The sequence below is a fragment of the Lipotes vexillifer genome, unplaced genomic scaffold (genome assembly GCF_000442215.2).
Source record: "Lipotes vexillifer unplaced genomic scaffold, Lipotes_vexillifer_v1.1 scaffold458, whole genome shotgun sequence".
In the NCBI taxonomy this organism is placed as follows: domain Eukaryota; kingdom Metazoa; phylum Chordata; class Mammalia; order Artiodactyla; family Lipotidae; genus Lipotes; species Lipotes vexillifer.
The window spans coordinates 2305730-2318400 of NW_006783957.1; positions in this window are offsets into that span (position 1 = coordinate 2305730).

Below are 12671 nucleotides of genomic sequence, written 5' to 3' on the forward strand. Positions count from 1 at the left end.
TTTTGCGGTATGTGGGCCTCTCACTGCTGTGGCCTCTCCCATTGTGGAGCACAGGCTCCGGACGAGCAGGCCCAGCGGCCATGGCTCACGGGCCCAGCCGCTCCACGGCACGTGGGATCTTCCCAGACCGGGGCACGAACCCGTATCCCCTGCATCGGCAGGCGGACTCTCAACCACTGCGCCACCAGGGAAGCCCACTTCCTGCTCTTTTATTGGTCCTCTCAACTCTAAAACCCTCTAAATAACAAGAGTAATCTTTTTAAAATGTAAGTTAGATCAGGCACCTGCCGCTATTCAAATGGATGTCCTAAATTTACATAAAATTCAGGCGATATTACATGACACACACAAATGTGTATAACTCGGTCCCTATTTTCTTCTGCAAACTCATTATATAACACTTATTCATGTAATCAGTATTCTTCAGTTGCTTGGGTCCTCTGTCTTTTACTTCTTCAATTTTATGACTCTGTCTCATTCTTTGATTTTATCTTAAGCATTTCCTTATGGAAATCTACAAAAGAAGTAGCTTCAGTAGATATAGGGTAGATTGATTGAGCATCCTTTTCAACCTTCTTTTAGAGTCCTTTCATATAAGATGGAAAAAAGAAAAGCAAAAATAATATTTTCCAAACTCTGTGTATCTAAGTGTGGCCATTAGGTAAGTCTTAGCTAAGTGGAAGGGCTATTTGAGGCTTCTGGGTGGAACGTGCAGGCTCGAATTAGGATGTGGTAATGTATCATTTTGGAAAATGTGGATGAAATGAATCCCTTAGGCATGGTGGAATAACAAATGAAGGGATTTGTTCTCTGAAAATGTGTGGCTGGTACCTATCTTCTCCTAGACTGTATGTGAGAAAGGAATAGATGTACATTTTTTTTCTCACTAAAACCACAGTTACCTGGGGGTCTCTGTTATAGCATTTGGTCCTAAGCCTTATTAATACAGCCTTATCATTCTCTATCTGAGTCCTGTTTACTTCCTTCACATTTCATACTTATTTGTTTATTTGCTTGTCAAATATCTGTCACCTCTACTAGACTGACTACCAGACAGAGGTGGGCTGGAGCTTTGGTTGCTTTGCTGATTATTGGATATTCATGTCTATTCAGTCTTTAGTTCATGGTAGGCTTGCAATATATATTTGTGTATGTATAGATGAATTAGACTTGAAAAAGTATTGAGCAAATGCTTTGAAACTATCCTTCATATAGTTCCTTTATGTTAAAATCCCAGGCATCACCAAGAGAGATTGAATTCTGGTGTAAATGATTGGGCCATGGATGGCTACAGCTTGGCATCAGGAGGTCCTCAAAGGATTCCAAAGCATGGCCAAAGTTAGAAAAGACTATTATGACATTTTTCTTAGAAAAACACAATCACTCGTCAAAAATGATAAGACATTGTCCACTGAGATAGTTTGAAATTTAGTATGAAATCATCCATCAGATATTTTGCATGGGCAGCAGGAGCGAGGGAAGAAAAATTAATCTACAGAGAGATAATGTCATATTTATAGATAGTAAGGTCAGACATAAAAAGAAAGCCTGGAAAATAACTCAGAGAAATAACACAGGTCACAGGACTCTACAACTTGTAATCTTGGAGGTTCTATTTGGCTGACCTTGACATTCTGTCAAAGCTTCCGTTCTGATCACCTCGGCAACCTTCATACTGCTCACTGTATTGTCTGTTAGTGGCCAGCACATTAAGATCCTTATCAGTCACTACACAAAAGGTTCTTGAGCTGTTTTTTAATTGAAGTATATTTTATTTACACTATTATGTTAGTTACAGTTTGACACAGAATTATGGATCACATCATACAATGCACGATATAAATTTTCTAAGTAGTTAATAAGCAACCACACATAGACATACAATATATAACAGATCGTCATCTTCAGGGCTCCTTGAATATAGAGATTTGTTGGAACTTCAGGGCAGATTTGGCTATGGAAATAATTTCTACCTGGACCTCTTTGGATTTTCCTGTACTCTCACATTTATGAGTCAACAAAATGTCAATATTTCTCTGCCTTCAAAGCTAGTTTCCTGACTACATTCATCTGCACAAAATAATTGTATCAGCACTTTTAACTAACTGCTACTCTCTGCTTATGATACAGGGCTACTTTTTTTTTCTCCTGTACCTTTGGGTGTGATATCAGAACTCAAGAAGTGTGACCACCTTCCAATGTGTGTTCTACAAAATTCTTGCTGTGACTGGTTAGAATAGCTTCTTTCTCCTCTTCTTTGGATTAATAAGAGTAGTTGAAAAGACAGTTGTGCCTTTTTGAGAGAAGAGAATCCCCTCCTGCCTGTCAGTTAGCAGGAAAACATACTCTGTACTTTATAGAACTCAGTGATCATGTTCCTCTGTATGTAGCACTATTATTTCCTCCTTCAGCAATAACCTAATACTAGCTCTTATTACTGTTCTGATTATATGAGTAAGGGAATTAAATTATATATGCTGCATCACAGAACTAGAGATATTTTAGTATTTCACAATAGTTAAAGGGTTAGCAATATTAATTCAATTATATTAGCCAACAACATAGTTATGGATATTAAAGTTTTATGTAAAAACTTTACATACATTCAATATGATTATACAAACATAAGCACACAAGTTACTTTTCTCCCCTATCTTCTAAAATGAAATAATAAATCCTTTCCTAGGAAAAAGAATTAACTGCTAAAGGAGTTGGAGTTAGGTATTTGTCAATTATATGTAAAATGAATCGTATAGCTACTCATAAATCAGGAGTAGTAGGTGGCCCAAGCATGCTTTGTATCAAAGAAAAAATGGCACCATCTCTATAGGTGTAACAAACAGTTGATTCTCATGCATCTTTGTAATCTACTAAATATGTATAATATACATTATATATTTATTAAAATACATATACATATATGTATACTATACATGTATATTTTTATTGTAAACATAAATTATTACCTTAAGTAAAGAAATTTTTGAATATTAAAATGTTCTCAAAATTGTAAGAATCTTGGACAACTTTATAAACACTCCAAATAAGAATCTGATGCTTATAATATTATAATTATGTATTTACATATAATATATTAATACTATAATTAAAATCATATATTTAATACATGCTGAGCCATACATTCAAATTCAGTCATTGGGTGATTGGAATCATGGAATAAATACATAAGAATTTACAATCCTAAATTCATTGAGTTTATACCATATCTTTAATTCTGGTAAGATAAATATAAAGTACATGAATCTTGGAGTCACAATGATGAACCAAACCCAGACATTGTTCTTGTAGATTTCAAGGATAAAATATATAAACTGAATTTGGGAACATGCATTAAGCCTTCAACAAAATACACTGTGATTTTTACATGCTAAGAAAAAAATTCTTAATTTCATGGACATGTGACACATGACTCCATAAATACTATATACACAGAGATACATACAATTCTTATTGATGTAATGGGCCATTACTGAAATATAATTTTGTAAGACTCAGTGAAAATATTTATTGCATTGAATTTGATGGTGAGAAGTCAAGGGAAATGCATGGATCTGTAGTATCAAGATTAAATTTATTAAGTACTCATCATACAACCAAACATACAAATGAAAACCAAGTATTTACAACTAGACCATGTGCCTTGGTATCACTGGTTCAGGCTGTGGAAAAGGTATAACTTCAACCTTCAGTAAATCTTTCATTTTCAACGCTATGCAGACTAATTATCATATAAAATTTGAAGAGAAATCCCCGTAGCCCTCCTAAATATAGTTCTGGGTTTTCAAAGGTGAAGCATTTGTGAAGGTTCTCACCTCTCAATATGTCTAATTAGCTTTCCTTGTGCACTGAGACCTACAAGGTTCTTTCAAGATTCAAAGCTAAAGTTAGAAACTTAATTTCAAATGATATCAGAACCTGGTCTGTTAGCACTTTGATTTTCAATATAAAATGAAATGCTTGAGAAACTATAGGCAAATTATCATGTTAAATCATAGGCATCTGTCAATGTTTCAGCCCTTTAAAACATTTTTATTGCAAGTTATTGAAATGTAGCAGATCACTATGAATTTTCATTTTCATATGTTTTTAATTTTGTATTACTTACATTAAAATATTACATTATTACTTACAGCATTTTAACTTGATATATATGAACTAAATACATATACATTAAAATTGAAACTATGTAGAGAGAAATAGCTACAAAAATTTATATCTGATTTTGCTTTAAAATAAGACTTATTCTTGACATTAAAGGAAGGCTGTTTCTGTACCTAGTATCATTTATTCATAACCCAAAAAATCTTCTTAACACATTCTCAACTTCTGGTAATTTCAGAAAAAAACATATTACTGAGGATATAATTACACAAAAAATTCTTCTTTGTCTGAAGTTCTAATTTAACTGGGCATCCTGCAATTTTCTTTGCTAAATCTGTCAAAAATCTATGATAGAGAAACTTTGGAAGCAACTTAAATATTCATCAGTGGTATATTTTCATATAGCAAATAATTATATACCACATGTCAGGCACTATTCCAAGTACTTTCAAAATTTCTCTGATAAATTTCTTGTACATTTAATTCTATTTTGGTGTCTGCTTCTTGGGTGATCCAAACAAACACAGAGAATATACTGGTTCAGGTGATGCAGAATATTACTGGTGACAGATGTGATGTTAGTGACACTTCTTAAGCTATGAAGTGACCATGGCTCTGTACCTATGCTTTAGGATTCTTGAACAAGACAAACGTGTCTTCAAAGATAGTGGTATTTTTTAATCTTTTCTTCCTGTGATGATTTCTCCTTCAGGGAATAAAATGGAATTAGCAGAGCACATTTTCATATGGCTTGGGCATTCTACCAGTGATTTATAAATTATATATCACATGCCTTGAGATTTATGTCATGAGATTTTATGCTTGTCATCACTGCTAATCAACTCAGATGTAAAATAAGGAAGCAGGAAGGCAGAATACATGGGAAAGGCAAAAGCAGCCACCAGGTTTTCTTCACTCTGCCTTGGGTATGGATAGACTTCCAACACTAGGGGGCAATAAGATGGAATTAGTCATTTCAAACAGCTCAAGCCAGGGATGAAACCTTGCCATTTGTGACAACATGGATGGATCTAGAGGATATTATGTTAAATGAAATAACTCAGAAAGAGAAAGATAAATACCGTATGATCTCAAACAAAGAAAACAAACAAAACAAAATGAAAACAGACTCATAAATAAAAAGAACAAATGAGTGGCTGCTGGAAGAGAGGGAAGTATATGGAGGGAGTATGTGAAATAGATGAAATAGATGAATGGGATTAATTATTAATGATTTGCTTTGACTCATGTGATAAAAATTTAACACTTTTATTTCCAGCTATGATAGAGTACTTTGTGTCAGAACAAGTTCCCACTGAGAACAAGAAGCAAAGCTGGGTATGTTTAGAAGCCTTATAACATTCCCAAGTCATCCAGGACTTGAGGAGTTATGATCCTGGAATTCACAGAGAGGTGAGCCTCAAATTAAGCTCTAATTTGCTTTTTGACCCATTTATGAATTCCAAGCAGTTATTGAAAGGCTGAGAAACTGAGTAGAGTTCTTGAGAGTATCATGTGTTTGGGAAGAAAAATCTGTGAGGTCAGGTAAAGCAAATAAAGGAGGTCCCTGGCAAAAAAGCCAGGGTTTCTGCTGGGAATTTTGTAGGTTTACAACATAAGAGGAAGAAAAAATAAAAATAGAACAACCTCCCAAAAAGTGAATCCCAGCTACCAGTTCAGCTCAATTTCTGACCTAATTAAAGTAACCTAACACAGCATTAATCATCTGCCAGAAGAAAAATAGTTCCTCTTTACAGAAATGTAATATCATCCACACCTTTAGTTTTTTTAATTAAATACTTTCTTTTGAAATATTTTTAGATTTATATTTTGTTGTAAAATGTAAAACAGAGAGATCTTATGTACTCCTTACTCAGTTTTTCCAAAAGTAACATTTTGCAAGACTATTGTACAATAGCATGACCATAACATATCCATCACCACAAGGATCTCTCAAGTGCCCTGAAACATCCACAAACATATTCTACCTGTCCCCACCTACACCTTAACCACAACAACCACTAATCTGTTTTCCATTTCTATAATTTTGTCATTCCATGGATGTTATGTACATGGAAACATACAGTAGTTGTCTTTTGGGATTGCCTTATTACTTGACATAATTTTCTGAAGATTCATGTAAGTTGCTGCATGTATTGTCAGTTTGTTCATTTCTATTACTTTGCATTTTCCAAGGTATAGATATACTACAGTTTGTATAACCATTCACAAATTAAAAGATATCTAGGTTGTTTCCAGATTTTGGCTATGATAACTAAAGCAGCTATACACATTCATGTACAGAATTTTGTACATGAACACGTTTTAAATTATCTAGGTAAAAGGCCTAAGAGTTTATTTAAATTGCTCGGTCATATGAGAGTTACGTTTTGAATTAGTTATGAAACTGCCAAATTATTTTCCAATGGGACTGTACCATTTTATATTCCCACAAGAAGTGTATAAATGATCCAGTTATCCACATCTTTGCCAGCATTTGATCTTATTATTTTTTGTTATAGATATTCTGTGATGATATCTTGTGATATTAATTTACATTTCTGTAATGTATAATGAGGTTGAGCATCTTTTCATGTGCTTATTTGCATCTATCTATCTATCTATCTATTGCCATCTATATATATTCTTCAGTAAAATGTCTATTCATGTCTTTTGTCCATTTTCTAATTGGACTTTTTTTTACTGTTGTATTTTGAGTGTTCTTTCTATATTCTAGACACTTGTCCTCAGTTAGAGATGTGGTTTGCAAATATTTTCTCATACTGTACACCTTGTGCTTTCATTCTCTTAATAGGGTTTTCTATGAGCAAAAGATAAAATATTTCTTGGGTCATTCTATCCTCTCTGTCATTTCAGTGCTGGTATTTATTGATCAGACCTTTTCATTTGATTTGTTACCTCTCTGGTTCTTAGTATGACAAGTGGGTTTCAGTTGAGATCTGGACATTTTGGGTATAATGTTGTGAGACTCAGCATCTTATTAAATCTTCTATAGTATCTGGCTTTTTCTGACACTGCTTCCCCAGGGAAAACGGTAGAGGTGTTGGCTTGTTACTGCAAGGCAAAGGTCAAAGTCTAGATTCACCACTCAGCTCCTGTTTATGCCTCAAGTGGGTCACTCTTCATCACTGCTCAGCAGACATGAGAGGTCTGGCTCCCTACTAGACCTCCAACAGATACCTCCCTGGCTTGGAGGGTTAGACATTCCTCATTACCATTTCACATATGGCTTCCTTTAATGTCACGGTATTGGGTGGCTTTGTTACTGCTGGGCTATAGTGAAAGTCAACTTTCCACTAGGCCCCTTTGTACATCAACCCTGAGGGGAGGGGAAAGGATATCCAGTGGGAATGAAAATCCAAGCTTTATGTGTAGTTTCCATTGACACCACTGGGGGACCTAGTGACCACCTGGTGTGAATAAAAATCCTAGCTCCCCCTATATGGCCTTCTCTGACACCAACCAGCCTCTGGAGGATAGAAATGTAGGATCACCTCTCAGCCATTGTTGGTGTAAGGCATAACTATACTTTTTCTATGGTGTTTGGCTGGAATAGATCTGTTGCTGTCTTAAAATTTTCTGTCTTGCTGGTTTGACTCTTTGCTGGTTCTTTGGCTGGAGCCAGCCCTCTTTTTTGGGGCCTTTTCTTTGTGTCCATTGGCATCTTCATGTTGCCAACTTCTTTAACTTCAGGTCTAGGATATATAAGGCAAAAAGCAAATGCAGGGAACTCACTTCCATGCCACTCTTTGGGTTCTGAGGTCCCTAGCCAATCTGTTTCTTCTCTCACCTTTGGATTCTTCCTATATTTGTTTTCTACATAATGCCTAGGGTTTTTAACTGTATTTGGATGAATAGGAAAATGTATGTCTATTTAATCTTCTTGGAAGTACTCTCCTAAACTTTCATTTTATACAAAAAGTTTAACATACAGTAAAAAAAATTACTAGGTGTATTAGGAAACAGAAACAAATTGGAAAAAAAAAAAGTATTTTCAAGGTAATAGAAACAAGTCCTCAGGAGTTCCAGATACTGGAGTTTTGATATACACATTTTAAATATAACTGTGAAGTATTATACATACAAGTAAATAGATTATAGAAGGAGAATATCAGCAAGAATATGAAAAAGAAAAACTGGATACATGGGAACTGAAAAATAACTAATATTTATTTAAGTGGAAAGAAGTAATTAAAAAATTGAGATTCATTACAAAACTCTGAACATTTGGAATAATACAAAAGATCAACATTTAGGAAGATGAAACAGAGCTAAAAAAAAAAGGAGAGAGATAAAAATATCCCAATAAAATGAACTCAAGACTGAAACACAGACACCTATGCACACACACAAACATACTGACAGTTAAGATAATACTATGCAGAGCTACATTCAAAAAAATTGAATTAAGAAAATGGAAAACTTTCTAGAATATTATAATTAAAAATTACTCAAATTACCCAGATTAAAGACTAAACATGAATAGACCAATAACATTATACAAATTTGATTGCTACTCAAGTTTCAACCCTTTCCAGGCATAAGATCTAGATAATTTACAAGCATGTTTAATTGAAACTTCAAAAAAAAACTATATATAGCATCAAAAAAATTCTCTTCTAGAAATTGGGCAAAGCAGTAATTCTCTCTAAATCATTTTCTAAAGCTAGTTATGTAAAAATAAAAGCCACACTATTAAATTCAGTTAAAATGAATATTATAAGGTAACACCATTTCTGCTTGTACATAAAAAATTTCTAAATAAAATTTGAGCAAACAAAACAAGGTACTTCTAAAACAAAATATCATGAGCATTATGTTTATTTTAGCCTTGTAAGTATGCTTCAATGTTAGATAATCATAACAGTATCAGACTAAAGAAGCAAAATCAAATTATCATTTCTACGGATCTATAAAAAGAGGCATTTCATGAGTTAATATTAAAAAAATCTTAGCTAACGTGGAACAGAATTAAACTTCATTAAATTGGTAAAAGTTATCTCTCAAAATCTTACAGCAAATAATGATGTACCTATTCATTCATAAAAAATAACCAAATACTGGAAATAAAGCAAGAGAATAGCTACAAATCCTTACAATTCCATTGGCTCACACTAATATTTTATTATCAAGAAGAATGCACCTGTGTTTGTTATTTATTTATTAATTAGAGTCTAGATACTGTGAAATTACATTTTCACTTATAAGTTACTATCTATAGAAAAGGTAGTCCCACAAATTATACTGTTTTGGCCATAGTATGTTAACCAGTTTTGTTTTCACTTGCAAATTCATTTTAATCTTCCTTGATTATATATATTTACCTAGGATCCTGACTTACCATTTGATAGTTTTTCTCATTAATTAATGAATAAAATTTTTGACACATATTAGTTTATATTTATATGAGTGTTGTGTTTTTAATTTTGAAAATTATACTTTATCAGTACTTAAATAGAAACCTTAGAGACATCCACATTAATGTATGGAGTAATGCATGCTCATTACCATCACTTGTATTACACAAGATCAATCTGTAAGTTTACAGTTTTGTTCATTTACAAAGAAACATATATAAGAAAAAAAACAGAAATGAAAACTGGAAAAGAGGGTATGGAAGTGTCTATTTTGCAATATACTGTCCTCCTAGCACACATGAAAAAATGCATTAATCAGTAGATAATTATTATGCCTTCATAATATGCAAGCCACAACCATTAGGTTTCATCCAAAGCGTATTTCTCTGTGCACAGTGACTTTAACAAATGGAATAGCTTCCATGCTTTATAATACGTTCTGAAACAAGAGATGATACAATTTCACTCATCCTCTTTAATAAAAAGGACCCATTATATGTGGATGTTTTTATCATTCCTTAATTCATGTTATGGGTATTTATTAACCACTCTCTGAACCAGGTACTTACTATCAACGTGGCAGTCAACCATAGTTGGTTCATCTAAGAAGGTCACTGTCCAGCTGATCATCCAGGGAAAGATTGCCAGATCGAATAAGACTTCAAAAAAAGACATGAAAACCATGGAATGTCTCCATGTGTCCTCAAAACTTTACTTGTAGTGTTCCCTATCCAAAAAGAATTGGTGAAATCGCCAACACAGGACCACAGACCTGGAACCTAGGAATTGTATTTGACTCATACATCTCCATTCTCCCTCATGATCACCCCACCTTCTCAATGTTTCTCAAATTTGTTCACTTTTCTACCATCCTGGCTTCTTCAACTGTAATCAGGACAACAAATTGGGTTCTAACAAAAAGCTGAACACAGAGCCATTGGAAGGTCTTTCAAAAAATAAATTTCTCATACTATTACCTTACCAAAAAATAAACAGCAGCAAAACAAATCAAGCAGAGAAAAACAAAAACAAAAATCTGGAAGGTAGCAATATGTACAATAGTAATAATAAATTAAAACTTGTAGTTTTCTCATAATTATATCTTTCTCATACTACTCAAGGTGTGGACCATGGTCTATTTCTTGTCCTCACAATATTTATTAATCATATAAACTGCATAGGTAAACAGAAATTACGGGTAAGATTTTAGAAATTATAGAGCAATTTGATATTACCAGAACAATCTATTTTATTTTATCAAAGTATCTTTCTGGACAGATTAGATAAAGGTTTAAAAGGAAACAGTATTTCACCACAAATATTTTAAGAAGCATTGCCTAGCTAGTAGAACTACTAAAATTATTAGGTTAGAATATATGAAAAATTGCCAGTTTGATAGTTTAACATGTTTTACAAACTAGCAATTCAACAAATATTTATTGTGACTCATATTCTCTTACTGCATGTGGTATTATTAACAGTCTTGAGTATCCCATTTTTGGAAATAGGAAAAAACTAGATAAACTAATTGAGTAAGAATTCTCAAAGTGTACTGGAGATAGGCTTATACAATCGCTGTGTTTCCTTCCAATTGTCTTTTTATGTATCAAAAATCAGGTCTAGGCAGTATTTTCACTGTTTTCCTAACACTTCTTTCCAAATGTTAAAATTTTCTTTTCCTATAACTTAGATTCATATACATGCTGACTACATATTTAGGCTTTAGTGATAGCAAACAGTTGAGTTTTCTTTGTTTTTCTTTGCCAGTAAGGGCATTAATGGTTTGACATCATTTCTGCAAGTTCTCAATATAGTGACCCAATTGTTTTCACTCTTCTGATGAGAAAACTCTCAGGTGAAATTGTTAGGTCAGTTTGATTTGTAATGTAGATGCCTGTTCACTGGGAAGAAGACTAAGCATGGGTCAGGGAACCAATTTTTTCACCCTCTCCTCTTCTTAACCGCCAAAACCCAGAAGTCTCTGACCTCTAATAAGTAAATATACATTTACCCAGTGTTTGTTGGGAAGAATTTATGATAGATTTCACCTTTGGCTTATCATTTTTCAGAGGTTTATGTCTTATTACATTTTTCTAATTTTATTCTAAACTACTATTGTTGTTTCAAGCTTGAACACATTTGTATTTTCTCACTGCTTGGAAAATGAATCTAGCTCTTGCCCTCTGTACCACGAACAAGAATAAAATACATAATCAGTGTAGTGCTTTTTATTGCCCCAGTGGGATTTCTTTCCTGATTAAAAATTAATAGTGGCAATAAGATTTTTAAGTTTCCTTTTAAGTGAAAATATTTTTCTGTATTGGATCACCATCATAATGAGTAAGTATGGTCATTAATGATTATAAATGAACTGCTTTAAAGTAATTGAAATAGTAGTGAGGTTTAGAGGACTAAGTTCATGTCACATGTTCTGAGGGAAGTCAAATTTTACATGCAAAGTTTTTTGACATGGACTTATACTGATATCTGTGTATATCTGTGAATTAATCAGGAAAATTTTATGGGCATCCATTATGTGCACAGAACTGTGGAAGGCACACTGGAAGACATGAAATATGAAAGGCATCACCTAACACTCTTATTTGTAAAATGAAAAATATTTTTATTCAAATAAAAATGGATTTTGCAGGGAGTCTGCTAGCACTGTGCATGGAAAGAGCACATAATCAGATTTTGTAGAAGATAGAAATCAAGGATGAGGATGGTTAGGAAAGTTTCTGTAAAAGCTTTGAAGAAAGAGTAAAATTTATAAAGTAAGTTATTTTTAGTTAAATAAAACTTTGGGAATAACGCTATCAAAAAAGAAAATCCTAATGTATAATGCATAACAGCGAGTAAACTTGGTGATGTGTATACATATTAGAGATGCCTGAAGATCCCATTTTTGATTAATACCTACATTGCTTCAATAGACTCATTCTACCCTTTAAATAAAGCAAGATATGTACAAATAAAAATATGACAAAAATTGTCAAATTTAGCCTTGCAGATTACCAATTTGACTTCCACGTTTGCTTGGTAAGTTTGGTCAGTATAATAAAAACAACTATAATTTATTGAGTGTTTATCTGAAGCTTGCAGCAAAATCTTATTTGTTCATCACCAAATCTTCAGGTTTCATGTTTTTACATCTATTATGCTCTTTACCTC